Consider the following 19,992-nt stretch of genomic DNA (forward strand, 5'->3'; position numbering starts at 1 on the left):
ACAAAAGCTTTTCCTTTCTAGTAAACAAGGGAAGAAAAATAAATAACTTAGAAGTCATACCCATTACCGCAAGTATAGACTGGGTTGCCCTTGGCAGTTAAAGTGGCAAAGAGCATGAAATACTGATTCTTTATAAGCAGTTCATTACTTCTCACTATCTCAAGAATTCAATTAATTTAGCAGCTAAAATAACATACAGACAGGCATTGGGTTTCTACTTGAACACCAGCAGCTCAATGCAAAGATGAAGTTTAATTACATTCGACAGGAAAAAAAATAAAAATATAAATATAAATAAAAATATAAAATATAAAAATATAAAAAATATATATAGAACATATATTTTTTTAATCAAAATTTTTTATCAGTTTGTAAGTAGGTGGTATTATATTCTGGAAAGCTTATTTAGTGTTTGATATACAAGTTTTATCTGGGTACAGCTTCAGAGAATAAGATCTATGGCTTTTATGAGTATCTCTGGAGATGGTTGACAAGAAATTTCAAGTTGAAGGTGTGCCTATGTAAATGAATGTGTGAGGTAAGTGTGGAACAGGGAAGTTCTTACAGTCGGGGGTGGGGCATTAGCAGACAGTTCAGGAGAAATGGTGAAGTAGGTGATGGTATTCTTTGCCCTGGGTCCCCTTTTTTACGAACCTCATTTCTGTCATTTTTCCATCTCCAGCACCGTCAATTCCCTTTGCTTAAGCACCTGGTACCCTCATGATTGCTCTTACTCACCTTCTTTAAACCTGTGTGATGATGATAATTAGTCTTTAAGAACCAGCTATATTGGGGCACCTGGGTGGTTCAGTTGGTTAAGCATCTGACTCTTGATTTTGGCTCAGGTTGTGATCTCAGTGTTGTGGATCAAGCCCCTCATCGGACTCCCTGTTCAGCAGGGAGTCCGCTTGTCTCCCTTTGCCTCTGCCCCTTCCCCTGCATACTCTCTCAAATAAATAAATAAATCTTTTTTTTTTTTTAAGAGCCATCTATCTAAAAAACAAAAGCAAAAAAACCCCAACACTCCTGGTTTTGTGGCATTTGGTATTTTCTGTTGTGTAAATATTCCCATTGTCGTTGATTTGAAGCCACCAATGTGCAACACAGAATGCAGAGTTGGGAAGAGATGCGCGCTATTGGCTCTGAGCCAGCTGCAAAATAACCACTGCCTAGAACCCACCCCCTTAAAAGTAAAGGATACTGGCTGACATAAAGAGGTAGACGTAGAGACCTAGAAAAAGATTGCCATGTGTGTGTTATGTGATATTTGGGAGCCAGTGTACAGAGTGGGTTGTAGTTTAAGATTCCCAGTAACCAAAAGTCAGGACACAAATTTACCATTTCCCCCACCCCTTTGATGCGGTTTTCAAGATACAGACACGACTGTAGTTTCAACTCATGAAGATCTGGGAATTAAAAGCCACTTTGCTCTACGTCATCAGAGCTGCCACATTCTCATCCTCCTTGAAGAGATTCAGTGATATGTGAATGATGGTTTTCCATTTTTAATGCCCTCATTGAGATCCGGTGCACAGGAAAGGATCACCGTCACTTACCTTCCACAGCACCATGAGCCATGAGCCACAGAGTTGGACTATGAGTCTGGAGAATGGTGACAGAGTCATGAGGGTGTCTGAGCCTAGGTGAAGGTGACAGGTGGATGGCTGTCCCAATTCATATTTTGGCAGGGGCAAGATGGCTTTTTATTTTTTTTAAAGCAAAAGCAAAATAAAGCTGAAAATAGTATATGAGTCTATAGCAATGGCAAATTGTATAATGAAATTTATAGAAGTCTCCAGTTTCCGTGGATTTGAGCAAATGCCTTTCTTCTTTTTCCTTCTTTCCTCTGCATTCAGGCCTTTGTGCTTCCTGACAACTTACTGCTTACGAAGTGGGCTGTTAACTTGCTCCTATAATGAGCTATGGGCAAAGGTTATTGTGGAATGGGCTGATGTTTTTTTCTGCTGACGTTTTAAGATTTCATCTTAAGACACCAGAAGTTTGATGCATGAGTATTTCTGTCTTATAATGATAGAACAACACAACATACCCAGCTCTTATCCTGTGCATTCTCTTATTTCATTAATCTTTTTTAAAAAGGATTTATTTATTTATTTTGGAGAGGGGGAGAGGGGCAGGGGGACAGGGAAAGAGAATCTTAAGCAGACTCTGTGCTGAGCACAGAGCCCAACATGGGGCTGAATCTTACAACCCTGAGATCAGGACCTGAACCAAAACCAACAGACACTTAACCGACTGTGCCATTTAGGCACCCCTTATTTCATTAATCTTATTAGGAGATGACAAGGGGAGATGAAGTATACATCTTTCAAAAGGGTATCTAATATATTTTTGGGTACAATTTTTCTTCGGGTAAAAAGAATCAGTGATTTTGAACATGACAGAGAGAATTATGAGATGCAATGAAGACAATATCCATCAACTCTACAAATTCAAAACCTTGTACAGCGTTTATTTTCCCATTGTTTCCCACGTGCTTGCTGTCTCATTTCTTGCTGCTGATGGAAGGGGCATGTGCCAAATTGGCCCCTATAGCAAACCTCTAACATGTAACAGACTTACAGAGGCAGGATATCTCTCTGAAAGGTTTATGGAATAGGGGCCTGACAAATATGTTCTGAATCAAACGGAACTGAGAAAACAGGATTAAGAGCTCACTCATACATTCAGTAATGTGTTGGGCACCGTGCGTCTTCAAGTGAAGTGGTATGAACCACCATCCAAGCAAGGTATGCATGATAAAGCCCTTTCTCAATCTTAATTGAATACATGCACATCAGAGACCCCATCCCATCTCCTTTATCAGTACTGGGGTTGCTTCCCATCTCAAGGTCACATCAGAATTCGTGGAGCTTGATGACCTGGAGAATTCTACCCTGCAGTGCAGCATGATTTCTGCTGACATCCTTATTGCTGAAGTCCTTACTGGTCTCCAAATTTTTGCTGTGGATTTCTACCCAGAGGGTGTAGGAATCTTTGCTGGGACCAGACCACTTCTGCTTAGGGTTCACCATTTCTGGGTGCACCTGTGCATCCACTCTAAGTTCTTGCGCCTTCCTAGGGTGGTGGGAGTGAGGGAGAGCATGGGTCTTCTGGTCATCATATCTGCAGATTTGACCCCTTTTCTCCCTTGCCTCCCTTTCTCCTTTTTTTCCTTTCCTTCCAGGACCACAGGAAGCATAATATTTTTAATGGCTGAAGCTTTAGGAGAACAATAATTGTCTTTACAAGCAACATCTGCTTTAGAATCTGTAATACAAATATAATCCTGTCCCTCTGCCCTGTAAAGAGGTCCAAAGTGAAAAACAGGGAAAAAACCCCACAAGTAATTATGAAAAATTATCCTGCTAGGGTATTTATTAGAACAGGCTCCTGATGATGATTGTAGATTCCTTTCTTACCTTAAAACAAAACAAAACAAGCCCTCTTCCATTCATCACAAGGAGCACTGCCCTGTTTTCTCCAGCTGACACACACTGAGTCTCTAGCAGATTGTCATCTTCATTGGTTAGGAAGGTTAAGGGTCTCTCTGGCCAGCCATGGAAGCCTGACCCCCACATAGTTTCATCCATGACTGACAGGCTGGTCACAAAACTGTCTAGAGGAATGCCACCTCCACCATGCCCAAATAATCCCTGTGTTCACCTCTTACCATAGGCAGTGAGAGTGTAATAAGGAGGGGGCAGAACAGGACAAAGGGAGGAGGCTGGGGGCAGAGGTAGCTGTTTCTACCCAGACATACACTGGGGCTCCTTCCCAACTCACAATAGGCACAGGAAAAGACAGAACAGCTGAAAGGAAGATGTGTTGTTTTCTGCCTATCCATTTCTCCCTTTTAGACACGGTAATGAAAGAAATAAGAGAGAAGACGAGACAAATGTGATCTCGTTGCTATTATTCCCTTCTCACTAGCCCAACTTCCACCCCTTTGCTCTCCCAATTTCGACTGAGATTCTGCATTATGCCCTGTCTCCCAGCCCAATTTTGCCTCCAACTCCAGCCCAGTGTCAATTGCTCACTGCCTTCTGTTTGATTCCCCCTTTTCTAGGACTCTTCTCCTATACGTTTTTCTAGAACGATTGTCTCCCAGCTGAGTCCTCTGTCCCAGGTTCAAGAGTCAATATGAGTGGTAGCTGCTGGAGAAAGTGAGAGTCCCAATGTAAGGCCAGACCTATGGTAAAGGGAGCTGTGTTTCTGACATTCAAGTGAGAAACTGAATGAAGGTTCCTTAGAAACACCATCACACTTCATGATATTGTGCTGTTGAAGGGTAAGCAGAAGGTAGGTGTCCAACCTTCCAGTATAAATTCTCAAGAGAAGGTGGTATCAGAATCTAAGACTTACGGACAATTTTGGAAAGCAACATATTCCTAGATTTGAGATTTCCAGGGTAGGCTGGTATTTTGTCATGTAGCCATTGCTGTGTGCTACTCCAAAAATCAATGGACTAGAACAAAATTTGTTCACTCAAGAGAATGGTCAACTTGGTATTGGTTTGGCTGGACTTCATAGTGCATCTGTGAGTAGCTGGCAGATCAGGTGGGGGCTGGCTGCTCCAGGATGGCCTCACTTACCTGTGTGCTGGCCAAGAGGGTGGGTTGGGTAGCCACTCGTCTCATTCTTCAGCAGAGTGGGCTGGCTTGTTTTCATGGGAATGTCAGGTTTCCATGAAACAGTGGAAGCAGAAGGACCTCTTGAGGCCTGGGTACAATGTTACTTCTGTCAGATTCTTGTGGCCAAAGTAAGTCACAGGACAGCTCAGATTTAAGCAGCTTCTTGATGGGAGTGGTTGCAGAATCACATTATACAAGCAAGATCCAGAGAGGCCATGCACTGGGCCGTCAATGCAATCAGTCTTCCATGAATATAGAATCCATAATTCCCTAGTGTACATTCTAGAAAAATGGTTAAAATTCATCTTTGCTATCCTGCCATTTCCCATGTCTGTGATCTCTTCTCTTGTCCTTCATTAAGGTGACCATACATCATTCAGAAGAGCCTGGCTTTCTAAGATCTGTTAAAATAGTCACTGGCTAAAAGTTTGCTTTTTCCAGGAATATTTATATTTGAACGGAGTGTTTCTAAACTCTGTGGTGATAGAATTTTAGACATCAAGTTGGTGGTAAGAAGATTAATTCTGAAGGAGGTGAATACATCCTACAATTCTCAAATCACCTTACTTGTAAGACGAATCCTGTTAGGAGTCAAACTGAATTAAGCAGTTAAATTATACATTTATTCATTCTGTTTTTCATTCTGTTATTTACTCCTCTGAGGTGCCGAAGCTCTTACTAAGTGCCATGATGTATTAGATGGGTCTTTTTTGATTTCTTGTGTAGAAACTAGAAGCGGAAAGCAACTAAGGAGGGCACATTCCATCAGACTGTCCCCCAGAAGCTAAAGGCAGAAATATGGCCAGGCCTCAGAAGGAATTGAAACAGGGAATGGGAACCCTGACAGGAGATTTGTGCTCTTCATCTCTCACCTTGATTTCTCTCTTTAGGTCAGCCTCATCCGTCTCACTGCAGAGCTGCTGTGTGCAAGGCTGAGTCCTAGGGCTGAAAATACAGTAGCCGACCACGCAGACCATGTTCTGGCTCTTGTGGAGGCTACACACTTATGAGGGAGGTCAGAGGAACAAAAAGAAGAAACAAGTACATAAATAATATAATGCCAGGTGGAAGTAAGAACTCCAAAATCACATGAGTAGAGATCTAGGGTCATGAGAGGGAGAAATCTAGATAGGATGCTGGGAATGTGTCTATGAGGTGATGGCCTTTGGGTAGAATTTGAATGACATAGAAGAATGGGAAAATAACATTTCTCTCTTATTTTCCCCCAAATTCCCAGGGAAGGGACGTTGTTGGCCCAGCCTCAACATGTGCCCAACACTGTGAGGACCCTGCGGGTGAGGTGAGGGAACAGAATCTTGTAGTCCCAACATGGCTGCCCAGAATCTAAAATGCAGATTGGTGGGAAGCCGGTTTCCAGAGAAAAGAGGTGGATTAGTTTCCTGGGGCTGCTGTAACAGATCACCACAAACTTGGCTTTAAATAACAGAAATGTACTCTCTTGTAGTTCTGGAGACCAGAAGTCTAAAATCAAGGTGTTGGCAGGGCCACACTCCCTCTGAAGACTCTAGGGGAGGATCCTTTCTTGTCTATTCCAGCTTCCATGTCTCCTGTCCCATTTTATACATGGATACTGTCATTTCAATTCTTACTTTAAGTACATCTGCAAAGATCCCATTTCCAGGTTAGGTCACATTCTGAGGTTCAGAGGTCTAAGAATTATTGGAGGGACACTATTCAACCCACCACAGGAGGGGAGAGTGGTTAGTCTCAGGGCTTAGAGACTGCCTGGGAAGGTGTCTGCCACCTGTACCCTGTGTTGGGTGATAAGGATATAACTGCTTGCCCTAAGGAACTCAGAGTCCAAGAGTGAAGACAAGTTAGCAAATGCTGGCAGAACAGCGAGAGAACTGATCGCAGGTTATATAATGCAAATGGAACCTAGACGAAGGTACGGTGCGGTGCTGCCTAAGGTGTCAGGAAAGTCCACCAAGGGGGGGGATACTGCACTGGCTTCCACGAAGAGTAGAGATGCATCTTGTGGATGCTGAGAATAGGACCTGAAACAACCATTAGAAAAAGAAAGAGCACCCCTATATTTTATAAAATTACTACTCCTTTTTTCAAAGGAGGAGAAAGGCCTAAAAACTCGAGTATGTATTCGAGAGTTGGCATAGATGTGAAGGCTAGAATATTGTCAGGTGAGGTTTTGGCAGAGGCACGGGCCTTGCTCCGTGGACTCATGGTTATTTTCATGATGTTCCTACTCAGCCTGTTGCTCCTTCCTCAGTCCTCATTAGTGCAGCTGCCGTTCAACAGCAAGGGCTCCGGTGCCTGGTCAGAGATGTGTGGATACTCTGAAGTGTCATGCTGAGAGGCCTTTCCCGCTGTGGCCAGTAGTCACGTCTTAGAGATACCAGAATCTTACCTCCTAACATGGCGATCTGGGAAGGCTTTCACTTTCTGCTAGATCTGTTTCTCCTGGAGAGTAATTACATTCAAGAAATGTCAAGCCAGATGCTTTTTGCAATTTTGCATAGCTCGGTCCCTTTTCCCACAGCATGCAAAGGTGTAGATTTTAAGAGAAATTGGAGATCTGCTCTGCGTCTGAAGCAGTGAGCTGCTTGACTGAAATATTTGCCGTTCCTTGGTTTCAATTTCTAGAAGGAATAACCTACACACTATCATTGCTACTGTGAGTTTCTGAAGACACAGTATTTCTATTTTCTTCACCGCTAGGCATTCAGACTTTTCGTTCCAGTCTCGGGATAAGTTTTCCTTCATTCTTTCCTTAGCTTTGTCAACATTGATATTTATGTGAAGAAATCTATTTATTTGAGATATACAATGAGTCAGTGTGACTTCACTACAAAATGAGAGTATCGAACAAGAAATTTGTTCCAACATCTGTGAGATTGGCTGCCTGGTCTCAGAAAGAAAGAATTAGAATGGGTATATTGAAGACCAATCATGAAAAATCACAAAGTACTTTTAATATGCAACCGAAATGCAAACATTGTTTCTATGTGTGATGCAAACCAGGTCAATGAAAAGAGAGTGTCAATTAAGAGACAGCTCTTTCCTTTTTTAAAAAAAACCTTTATTGCATTTAACAGTATTTCTTTTATTCATATTTAAAAGCAGACTAATGCATTTGATCTTTGTTATTCCAAATGAATTATTATATGTCCTTATACTTAACACCGAGGTTTGAAGAGAGAGATTCTTGGGGCTCAGTTTTTTGGGGTCAATACCCTGTATCCAGTCCTCAGAGTTTATCACTGTGCCTCAGGGAGGGGCTGCCCTTGCAGGAATCAGAAATGAGAACAATTAGGGAGAAAGCATTGGGTGGGTTTTCGAAGGCTTAGGAATGTTAGCACCTTCCTCCAAAGTTCTCCCCAACAACTGGTCTGAAATGAGCATTTTAGTGGACACACCGCATGGCTCTATAAGCAGTAACTAGTGATTTGACCTTTCACGGGATGCAAGGATCATGGAACAATTAACAGAATCATATACTATCAGATGGTGCTGAGGGTCTGAGGGAAATTTGGGAAATGTGTGGAAGGACCCTCTTGCAGTCAGAGTGTGGGCTTTGGAGGGGCAGACCTGGGCTTCAATCCTGGCTCTGTGGCCTTCTGGCTTGTGTTCTCCTGTAAGTCAATTATCTTCTCTAACTCTGTTTCCTCCACTCTCAAGGGGGCTACACTGCCTGTTTCAGACTCACTGTGATCGCCAAGTGCAATGTCACAGCCCCTGGCATGGAGTAGGCATTACATAAATGGATATTCTCCTCCGTTTCCTCTAGATCCAGCCCCACGTTCTCTTCACTAGGCCAGTTTTGCAACTTGCCATCATCTGATGGTTTTCTTTGTTTTATTTAGTGGGTCCATGTCATGAGAGAAGATCACTTCAATTTTTCCATCAGTGTGAGAAAGACAACCTGTCCCCTCCATCACTTCCACGCAGCCCAACCACCAACTTTGTTGTTCTGACACAAGTGCCCTCCTAAGTTCTAGGCCTACACCTTCAAGGCCTTGGTGTTTCTTTACTTGAATGCTCTGCCATCTCATCAAATTCGTTACCTGTTCAATCACAAATTGAATTTATCACCTTTCCCCCAGAGCTGAATTTTCCTTCTATTCTGTGTGTGTGTGTGTGTGTGTGTGTGTGTGTGTGTGTGTGAATTCCCTCAGTCTTCCAGTCATCCTAAGGAGAACTACTAGAATTATCTTTGCCACCTCCTTCTCCTTCCTGTCTTTTATATCAGGCTCTGACTGCTACGGAATCCCCCCTCCCATCCCCCTCCAATACACTTTGTTCCAGTTATTTTCTTTTTCTTCTGTTCTTTCATTCAGCATTTACTCATCAAATGTATTTATGGAGTACCTTGTGTGTGCCATGGTAACAAGCCTAAATGAATTCTTACCACCTCCCTTTCATACTCTTGCAACAATCTCATAACTGATTACAGCAGAAGCTGGACCCTGGAGCCAGATTGCTGAGATTCAAATCCTGACTCTGCAAATTTCCACCTGTCGGACCTTGTGCAAGTTACTTAACCTCTCTCAGCTACAGATTTATCATCTCTAAGGTGGCAATCATGACAGGACTTACTTCATAAGGTTGTCAGGAGCAGGGAGCAAGTTAATACACATGCAATGTTTAGAGTAGTGGCTGGCACATAATCAGCACGACATAGATGACAGATAGTAACCGGGTTCCCTCTCTTTCTACTTCCCTTCTCTGTACTTCATCCTTCATTAGATTTTCTGAATTTGCTTTTAACGAAGATTTCATCAGATCAGTTTCCATTTTGGTGAGTCCTCATTCCCTACAGTTTCAGGTCATTTTCTTTGCTTGACTTTCAAGACCCTGTATATCTTTGGCCCCAACCTCACTTCCTGCTATTCACAGTCTTTCTCCTCCTGCTATTATGAACTTGCATTCACCCATGAGAGAGCACCTCATGTTTGCATGGTTCTTTCCAGTGTAAATGGGTTTTCCATGAGTCAGGATACTGGATAGCATTTCCTTTACCATCCTCTGCCTAGAATGCCTCTTCCCGTTGCCCCAGGTTCGTATATCCCAAGGCTTCCCATCTTTCAGTCTTACCTTTTCTAGAGGTTCTTTTCAACCCACCCTGTCCTCAGTGGTATGTGGGAATTCCTAGTAGCATTCATTTAATTCTCTCTGTTTATGATAGCACATAGTACCTATTTCTATCCTTTGCGGTCTTCCTTACTAGATTTTGACTCCACATCCTCTAGGACAAGAACTGACAAAACTTTTTCCGGATAGAAAGAAAATGTTTCTAGGTTTGTGGACCATACTGTCTCTGCCACTTCTGTCAACTGCTTGCCTCTGCCACTGGAACATGAAAGCAGTCATAGACAATATGCAAACAACTAGGTGTGGCTGTCTTCCAATAAAACTTCACTTACAAACACATGTAGCAGGATGGATTTGGCCTTTGGGCTGTAGTTGCTGACCCCTGCTATAGAGAAGTGTCTGTTCATATACTGAGATGTTAAATAAAATGCTATTGATGGAGTGATTTCAAGTGTGAGATGGTTTGGTTGGATCCTGATGGATTTGTGACCATCTCCAAATGGGGGCAGGGGAGACTCATCCACAACTTATGGACACACGGTAACCGCACTTGGAAAAACCACAATAGGCTTGCTGTATATCAATCCCTGCTCTTCCAGAAATCCTATCTAAACTCCAGATAGTGGAGAAAGATGGGAGGTGGGGGAGGGGTGGTTGCCAGGAGGAAAGTCTCATCACCATGGAAACAGCTTTCTGCATTCCTGCATTGGTCTGTGAACACCAGGTGGTTCACAAACAGCCAAGAAGCATCTGAACTTACATTGTGAAGAGAAAACAGCTTTTGACAATACTCAGAAAAATGCATTTGCCTTGGTCACTGGCGCATGGGTTCCTGAATGATTTTTCAGACTACTTGAACACCACAATTTTCTGAACAACCTTGGAGAATATTTTTTTAACTGATTAAACACAGGAAAGAACAGTGATTGAAGTTTTGAGTATTTTTTTCTTTCCTTTCAGACTGTAGATTAATGCTAGACAGGTATAGCTAATCAGATTTAACATTTCTTCACACTTTATTACTTCACCAAATGGGACAGGAAAACCTTCCTAACATTTAAAGCTCCCAAGATTTCATGAAAGTGCTTAAAAGATTTATTATTTTTTTCTTCCCAGGCTGTCTTTCTCCATTTTAAATAGTGACCGTTCCAATTGTGGCCTTCCAAATGAAAAATTACTCTTCCTAAATTCACCTCCCCTATTTTTGCCATGTAATTAATTGCAGCTCAAGCTCTTTGAGGTACAGCATGTAATAATTACTTTCCATAATTGATTTAAGTCTCAAATTATAAGCCCTTTGTTTCCCCGTGAGGAGGGACATGAGAGAACTAGGAAATCAGAGGCTAATGCCAGGTACTGGGAAATAGTGCCCAGAGTAATGGACGGCCTGTCCGAGGACAAGGATGGTTAATTTTTGTCAGAGATAATGGAACTAAGTTCCAACTGAAGACATCAATGATTAGGACAGGACCGGATGCTCAGAAAAATGCTGCCCCAAATGGGTGGCCTCCATAAGACAACTTAACCTCCAGTAGCTATGAACTTGACCTTATTTGGAAGTTGCAGATAGAGTCAAGTGAGGATGAAGTCATACTGGATTAGGGTGAGCCCAAATCCAATGACTGAAGTCCTTACAATAAGACAGAAATGTAGACACAGACTCATAGAGAGAAGGCCCCGGGAGGATGGAGGCAGAGATGGGAGTGATGCCTCCATAAACCAAGGACCGCAAGAATTCTGGCCACCATTAGTAGCTGAAAGAATCAAGGAAGGCTCCTCCTCTAGAGACTTCAGAGGGAGCATGGCCCTGCTGACATCTTGATTTTGGACTTTGGGCCTTCAGAACTGTGAAAGAATAAGTTTCTGTTGCTTTAACCACTTAGGTTGTAATCCTTTTTACAGGCAACCCTAGAAAACTAATATGACTTGTATTATTATTTAGATAATATTTTTGTTTAAATTGATTCTTCTTTTAAATAGACACCTTCATTTAAAAAGTAAACTTTATAGCAGTATTATGCATGGAGAAGCAATAACATTTTCCACATATAAATTAAATATAGGAGAAATATAAAATTATTGCCCTAAACGTATTTGTCAATGAACTACCTAATGGCTTGCTTCAGCTCTCTTTTAGATAACTCCTGGTGTAGGAGCCAGTTGCCCTTTGTACTGGTTTAATACTCTCTCATCCCAGGTTTTGAGGCAAGTAAGTTCCAGCTGAAAACTTTAACTTTCTACTTGGTTGGTGTATCAGGACGGTTTGGGCAGAAAATAAACAGAAACCCCAATTTGAATTGTCTTAGACAAGAAGGAAATTTATTATTTCAAGTAACAAGAAGTTCAGAGATAATGTAGGCCTCAGGTGTACTATGATCGTGGCTCTGCCTCAACTTCTCTGCTCTTTTCTCCACTCTGCCTTTCTCCATGTGTTCATCAGTGGGCTTCTCTCAAGGTTGCAAGATGGTTCTTAACCGAAGGAATGTGGTAGAGGGAACGAGGAGTATGGGAGTGGGGGCAGGGAGAAAGAATCACTCCCGTGCCATGGATTATAAAGACCTTCCCTTAATTGGGTCTACTTAGGACGTGTGCCCATGCCCATCTCCAACCCAATAACCATATTTGCTGGAATGCTATGTTCTGGTTTCCTGAACCAACCATTGGCAAATATGATATGGGTTGGTTAAGATCAATTCAAATATGCTTGGGTTAATTCAGTCACTTCTTCCCAAAGGGAGGCAACTCAAAGCTTCGTTGAGATTCCACATCCAGCTCCAAGTTCAATATCTCCCAGTAACATCTTCCTCTTGGTGCAGAAATCTCCAGTTAGGAGTTAAGTTGCTCACTACCCTCCCCAACATTATCTCATATACAATGGTGGAAAATGAACACAACAGTAAATACTCACTTGGGGGAGGGGAGAATGGAAATAGCATCTAGTGGTCTTTGGTTCAAAGCACGCGTTGGATCATAAAAGTGCACGTCCCATGCCCTGGCAGCCCTTCTGACACCCTGTTCTGCACTACGGATGAATTTTCTGTCCACTGTTCTCTGCGGGCACTTCTGTGACAGGCATTAGGAAGAGGAATGCCCTTTCTTCGAGGTGCAAATCTTCAGCAGTTTATTTATTGTAGGTACGAATTCAGACAGCTTGTGATTGCTTTGAAGAGTTACACAATCACGAGAGGTTGGTTGGAATCAGAGCATTTTGGGTAATACAGAGGCTTTAGAGACTGAGTGGGTATTTTGTTTTCTTGCTTCTGGTTAATTCCATGGAGTAGAAACCAGAGCCAGAGATCTTACCCAGACATCACCTTTGTGGCTTGGCTTTTCTGTCTGCTTCCTATCTGCCTCTGTACTTTGCCTGATTGCCCTTGCATCCAAGGTCAAGGATATTTCAAAGCAACAATCAAATCTAAACCCAGGCTGCTTTCACTCCAGCTGCTTCATCACCTGGAGCATATTTAACGCTTAGTCCTGGGCATGAGGCTTACAGGAGGCTCACGAGCAGGGCCCAGGTGACCAAGCTTGTCTTCTGCTTCAATTTTTTTCCTGCCTACTCTCTGCAGTCTCTGCTTGGTTGGAAAACTTAAGTTTGGAGTATTTTAATCTTACAATGTTGCAAGGCAGTAAATCATCAGATTTTCAGTCATTTTAGCTTGCAGGCCACAGGTAGAAAGAACTTTAAAAAAAATTCAAGTATAGCTGACATACTGGTTTCAGGTGTACAACTTAGTGATTCGACAATTATGTACTCACCATGGTAAATGCTCACCATGAAGTGTGGTTACCGTCTGTCACCATACCCTTATTACATTATTATTGACTATATTCCCTATGCTGCGCTTTTCATTTCTGTGACTTATTTATTTTATAACTGGAAGTTTGCGCCTCTGACTCCTCTTCGCCTATTTCAAATAGCAAAGCCATACTTGCTTTTCTTCTCTGCTTTTAAAACAACTACTTTAGGGGTCAAGGGTCTGTGCAAAACAAAACCAGCCACTTTCAACTTAAATCTGTCTGTTGTTTTCAATGTATCTTACTGAACACCATAAAAAGTAGCTAACACAGACCCACATCCTGAATGTTTTCTAATACAAGAGCCTTTATAGACACGTAGTCCCTATCCCAAGACATAATATGCAACAGCTAAACAATTGTCTTATACCTGCATCACAAGCACCCCCATTTCCCAGCTGGGAATCCCAGTCTGCAAGCTCAACTCGAAGGGACAATGTTCGGGTTGTAATCTGTCTTCCTGGCTCTGCACGGTGGCCTGCGAGGAGTATCGGCGTCTTCACTACCTTACCTGCACTCAGCCAGTGCCACACTTGGGGCTCTTTCCCCAGCACCCCAACGCTTGCTGCCAATTTCTCTAGAAGTCTTAGCCGCAATCAACAGAAATGGACTTCGGTCAATTTAAGCAGAAGAATAATTTATTGAACAGGTATTGGGTACTTTCCAGAAATGTTGGGAAGTCTGGGGTACAAGGTTTGAAAAAGTCGGGATCAAGGAAGATGCCCATCAGAGCCTCAGCAAATTCTTGTCCCAGCCTCACACTGGCAAGGACCGTTGAAGCCACTGCTGCTGGACACCAAATACCACCACTCGTATGCACCTGAAAGTGGATGTCATTGCATCTCCCCTGTCCCTCAGCTAGCTTTCCGGCTTCTGTCGCATGACATCACTACCTCGCGATGCGAAAATCTCAAGCAGGTGCATCAGATTGGCTGAGCTTATTAGGCTTCGCTTCCAGGAATGCTGCGAAAGTGCTTTCTAGGGTTTTCAGCCTCTCTAGGAAGAGACAGACTCTGCCTTTCCCAGGACTTTTAAGGTGCAGAGTTCCCTGTATGGGGGAAGGAGGCAAGGGTACTGGGTTAAAAAGAAATGACATGCCTATTTCAGCAGCATATATACCTGTTAGTTGCATTTGCTCTGAATTCACAATTAAGATTTTATTTATAGCATTTTTCAAAGTTCTACAGGTGCCCAGGTAATATCAGCTTCCATTTATAAAATGAGCACAAAGTGTTTCAAGTGCTACTCACAGGTAACCTCTAATTCTCACAACCCCCAAGGTAGATATGATCCTACATGAGCAATGATGGTCAGGAAAACTGCAATAATCGCAGCCATGGGGATTTATGCGTCTGTGGGACAGGCCCTATGCTAAGTGCCGTACCTACACAGCCTCATTCCATCTTCTGGTTACACTGTTCCTGTTTTACCGATGAGGAAAGTCAGGCTTAGGGCTTTTGTAACATGCCCACCATTTCCCAGGTGGAAGGAGTTCGAGAGAAAGACCGGAATCAGTCTCAATGGCTCTGTCGCTGGGCACTTTCCCTTCAGCCCACTCCAACACTACAAATAATAAGGGCTGCACCAAATGTTGTATTTGGTCCTCGGATTTGGTCCAGATCTGTAATTCAAGTTTGTGTTGGCTTTGACTTTCAGAAGGCCAAGCAGCTAAATGCTCCTTTTGTTATTTGTGGCATCCTTGAACTTTTCATCAACGAATTGTCATCACATAGTTTTCATTGTGTCTAATCAATATACCAACATTGGTAGTGTGAACAAGGTTTGTCATTTTGGTTTATTGTCAATATCTGAATATTCACATTTAAACATAGTTGGTTTATTGTCAATATCTGAATATTCACATTTAAACATAGTAAGTGTTCCAAATGTGACTTGGAATGAAAACTTCCTCATCAACCATATGTTTAAACTCTATCAGTTGATGAGACATTTATTATGGCAAGACCAAAATGCTGTGGGTGAGTTGCTAGCTTTATGTACCAGAAGAGTTATTATGGACTTTAAAATGGCCAAATGAATAGGGAACTGAATTGATAGTTAATATGGATGAACTAGATTCATTAGCTAGATAGCTTTAGAAAGATCATTATCTACATTTTGAGTCAAAAACTTTATAAAATTTTAAGTAATAATACAAGATGGAATAAAGAAATTAGATTATATCATAATCCTACTCTTCAATAATTTGTTTGTTCTGCTGTCATGTTTTTAAATTTTAATCTTTAGGAAATATATTTGATATTTGGTCCTTTAATCCTACTGAGGGATTGAGTCCTTTAAGAAAAAAAAATTCTTTGGACTTCTTTCATTTTGATGGGAAGAATTTTAAAAAGTAGAATGTCAATACTGTCACCTCAAAAAACTACAGGGAGGAATTAAAAAGTCCCAAATCATGTACAACAGAATCTAGGATGAATCATCCTTGATCCAGACAGAATAAGGAATTTGAAAAGTGGGAAGAAAAAAGTATTAGGGGAGAATGAGCATCTCAGGTACCTACAATTGTCACTATCCAAACCTTAAAAAAATAGACTTTATCAAAAAATGTTTCAAGAAGACAGTTTCTTATCATTTTCCTTCTACAGAGGCTAGAACTTGAAACAAAAGATTGGTGAATTGATTGCTCTGGAGTGCTGACAACAATCATTTTTAGTAATTAAAGTTGGACTTTTTTTTTTCAGGTTTTTCAAATCTGTGAATCTAAAGGTACAAAGCTCCTTATAGAAAATATGTTTCTGAAAATAACTTTCCAGAATTCTATTCTACTGTGCATAAAAAGGTTGAAAGTATCATTAGATGAGCCAGTTGACAGTGACTGTCCACCACAGTGTTGTAATTGTGTAGCACAAGGAGCTGACAAGTGACAATTCTGTGAAATTGTGTTTCTGTCCTTTTAAAATTTGACTACTAAAAATGTTAGTGATAAAATTGCAATTTGGGGCATACAATTTCATATTTATACTTGTATTTGAGAAGTTATCTAGATTCAGCTTTGAGCTTAATTTCCAGCCAAATACTGTTATTAGCACTTGACCATTCAGCATTCGCTCAAAATGTGTATTATGGGCTCCTCTCTTATAAAAAAGGTCCCTTCCTGACCAGAAAGCCAGGCATTCCTTTCTTAAAACAAATAAACAAAGTACTTCCCAGGCATCAAAGGAAAGGCTGAAGCTGGCCAACACCAACCCTTTGTCCTCTCCTCTTTCTCACTAGGGGTTTCTTTCTTTCTTCTTCTTCTTCCTTTTTTTTTTTTTCTAGTGTTTCTAGAGCCACTGGTACGTTTTGAATCTTTGCTCAATCCAGAGTGTTAGCCATTAATTTGATGAGCATGAAGGGGCCATCGAAAAACAGATCTTACGCGACACTATATTGGGGTGCTTTCTGGAGGAAGCATCGCTGTGCCATTAAGCTCGGCCACTTGGTGGCACCAAAAAGTAAGAGCCAGCATTGCTGGAAAATCCGTACCGGAGGTGACCAGTTCCTAAGGAGCTGCAGAGAGAAAGCATAAACAGTCATTTCTTGAGAAAAATGGGCTTTGGCTTCACCTACTCGCTTTCTTCCCTTGTAAAATTAGGGGAGTGAGTGGGGGAGGAGGCAGGTACTGGATTAGAAAGAAGGTTCCTTAAATCCCTTTAACGTTGGCATTCTATCCTCACATACCTCGTGTTCTCAGGAGGCTCTTTTAGTTAATTAGACTACTAATGATGGTAATAGCCAACGTTTATTGTGAGCTTATTATGTGCCAGGGTACTGTACTATGGTGTGTCATACAGATTACTCTAAGAGTTTATTTTTCTTTCTTATTTTACATAAGAATTTCATAAATCCTCACAACACTTTAACTATAATATTATTATAGTTACTCACGTAAGGAAATGGATCTTGTAGAGGCTAAATAGCTTGGACAAAGCCACACAGCAAGGAAATGGTGCCACTGGGATTTGAACCCTGAAGACTGTCCCCGGAGCCCAGGTCTTCATTGCCACACAGAATCTCCTTCCTCATGGTTTTGGCTCTGTGTTAAGGGAAAGCCTCCATTACATGAAACCTACAATCCACTTAAGAAATAATACTCATTACTACATTGTTATCATTTAGAGAAGAAAAAGATGAAGCTCACTTACTATACTCATTTCCAAATTTTAAGTTGAAATTATGTCTTTATAGATTTAGCAGCACAAGAGGTTTGGCGGCGGGACTCCCGCAGGAGTCCGACAGTACCAGTGTGGTTCCTTTTCCGTCCATGGTTCCTTCACAGTCCACTCAGGCAATATTCTTTATTTCACGTGCTTGTTATATGGTTGTTTCTTCTTCTTCTTCTTCTCCTTCTCCTTCCTTTTTCCCCCCAAGATTTTATTTATTTACCTGATGAGAGAGAGCACAAGCAGGAGGAGTGGAGGGGCAGAGGGAGAGGGAGAAGCAGACTCCCCTCTGAGCAGGGAGCCTGACGCAGGGCTCGATCCCAAGACCCCAATATCATGACCCAAGCCAAAGGTAGATGCTTAACTGACTGAGCCGCCTGGGCGTCCCCTCTCCCTCCCCCCCCCCCCCTTTTATAAGAATTCGATTTATTCGCACCGGCCAGAGAGCGCATGCGCACGCATGCACTCCCAAGCGGAAGGGACTGGAAGGGCTGTGGCATAGGGAGAGGCAGCGGAAGAGGGAGAGGGGGTTCGCTAAGCAGGGGAATCCTGACCTGAGCCGAAGGCAGACGCCTAACTGACTGGGCCGCCCAGGTACCAGGTATCGTTTCTTTTCTCGCCAGACCAGGACATGGACCTCTGGTTTGAACTTCCCTTGTCGTCTGTGAAAGCACGAGTGACTAACGTCTTAGTCCACAAGCTGGCCCCTTGTAGCGCGGAGTGATCTTAATATCCCTTCCTTCCTAGCTGCCGTATTTCAGATCAGCACTTTGCAGATGACATCTTTTCCTCCTTTTATTCCTTTTGCTGTTACTGTTTTTCTTGCTTTTCTCCGAATCTCTGCCTATGCCCAGGGTCCACTCTCTAATTCCTTAAACTTTATTAATTTATTCGTCTTATCAGCTGGACTTACTCGCACGTGTCTATCTCTCCGGCGTTTCTGGTTGAATTAGCCCTATCAGGCTGGTCGGAAGGCTTGTTATGATTTTTGGAACAGCTGAGGCCACTGAGGCTCAAGGGTAAAATTGGATCAGGCGGGGCTAGCCTGTGGAAGCCTGGACTGGTTGGTAGATGTTTATTTTGTTTCCTCTACTTCGGTACTTGCGTTGGCATTGTGTAACCTGGAGAGGGAGCGTGTGGTCTAGGTGTGGGGGTGTCTGTAGGTGTCTCGGCCGGGCCTAGGGGTGCAGCGCGGGTGGGGGGTAGTCAGGCTTCCGTGGGATCTGACCTGGCGCTCAGCCACTTGGGCGCTGTGGGTAGCTGGTGGGGCTCTTGCAGAATGTTTCCGCCTCGGCCGTGTGTGCTCACCGGCCTGCATCTCCCCGGTGCGCCTTTACGAGGGGCCAGCCCGTCCCTGGTCTTTCTCCCAGCCCTTAGGCGCTGCTGACAGTTGTTAGTGTCGTGGTCTTCCCGAGCTTCCTCCGTCCAGAGCATGGCTTCAGGACATTCAGTGTTCGAGTTGTCAGGTGGGTTTCGTCGGGATATTTCTTTCCTGGGATGACATTGCAGCGCAGACAGCCAGTTCCTGTGACGCTGGGCACTTAGCTTCCAGGGGCAGCCAACTCCGCAGTGATTCGAAAGAGGCCTGAAGCTTACACGGAGGGGGAAAATGAGAGTTAAGTTGAGACTTCAGAGGAGTGTAGATGTCAAGCTAAAACTGTTGGTCTTCATTCAGTGTGCAGTGGTTTAACAATAATGACTGTGATTTATTCCGATCATGAAATTCATGTACGATCTTCGTAGCACGTGTAGAGAGAATAATAAGACTCATTTCGGTATTGTCACGGTGACTTGGTGTAGGGAGGGACAAAATGGGGGTGACAAGACATGCTCAGATTCAAGGTGGATTTTGAAAATAGAGACTTTAGAACTTACTCAGATCTTTTTCAATTAACATTATGTCAGAAGCATTTCCCCCCCCCAAATTTATAAAACCATTTCCCCCAGTTCAGCATTGCAGTGTTTAAACAAGGGGATGAGAGGATTTTCAGGAACCTGATGTGGAGATGAAGAGTGGGAAAGTTGAGAATTCCCTGGAAAGCTGTGGAAAACAGCAGAGGGGCCAGAAGGGCTCAGACTGAGCTGGTGGCACAAAAGAATAAAGCTCTGGTGACTGACGTGAGACTGGGGCCAAGGGAGACATTTGCCACACCATACTAGCCATGACAAGTCGTAGTACTGGGAGGGATTCTCTGTGTTACCAGACCAAATGGTTGGGGCAAGTGATAACATTAGAGGTAATACATAGAACGTATTGTTAGTAGTAGTTATTCTGTGGAGGCCAAAACAAAAACTGGCCACAGAATACTTTCTCTCAAAGAAATGCC

The 19,992-nt window shown here is 42.7% G+C and overlaps 1 long non-coding RNA gene across 1 annotated transcript in view; it reads left to right on the plus strand.

The window, feature by feature from the left end:
• The window catches only part of LOC123001357 (uncharacterized), a 62,623-nt gene that overhangs the window by 28,718 nt on the left and 13,913 nt on the right, over positions 1–19,992 (plus strand). The gene's annotated exons all lie outside the window — the stretch shown is intronic.

Source organism: Ursus arctos, unplaced genomic scaffold (assembly GCF_023065955.2).
Source record: "Ursus arctos isolate Adak ecotype North America unplaced genomic scaffold, UrsArc2.0 scaffold_13, whole genome shotgun sequence".
Classification (NCBI taxonomy): Eukaryota; Metazoa; Chordata; class Mammalia; order Carnivora; family Ursidae; genus Ursus; species Ursus arctos.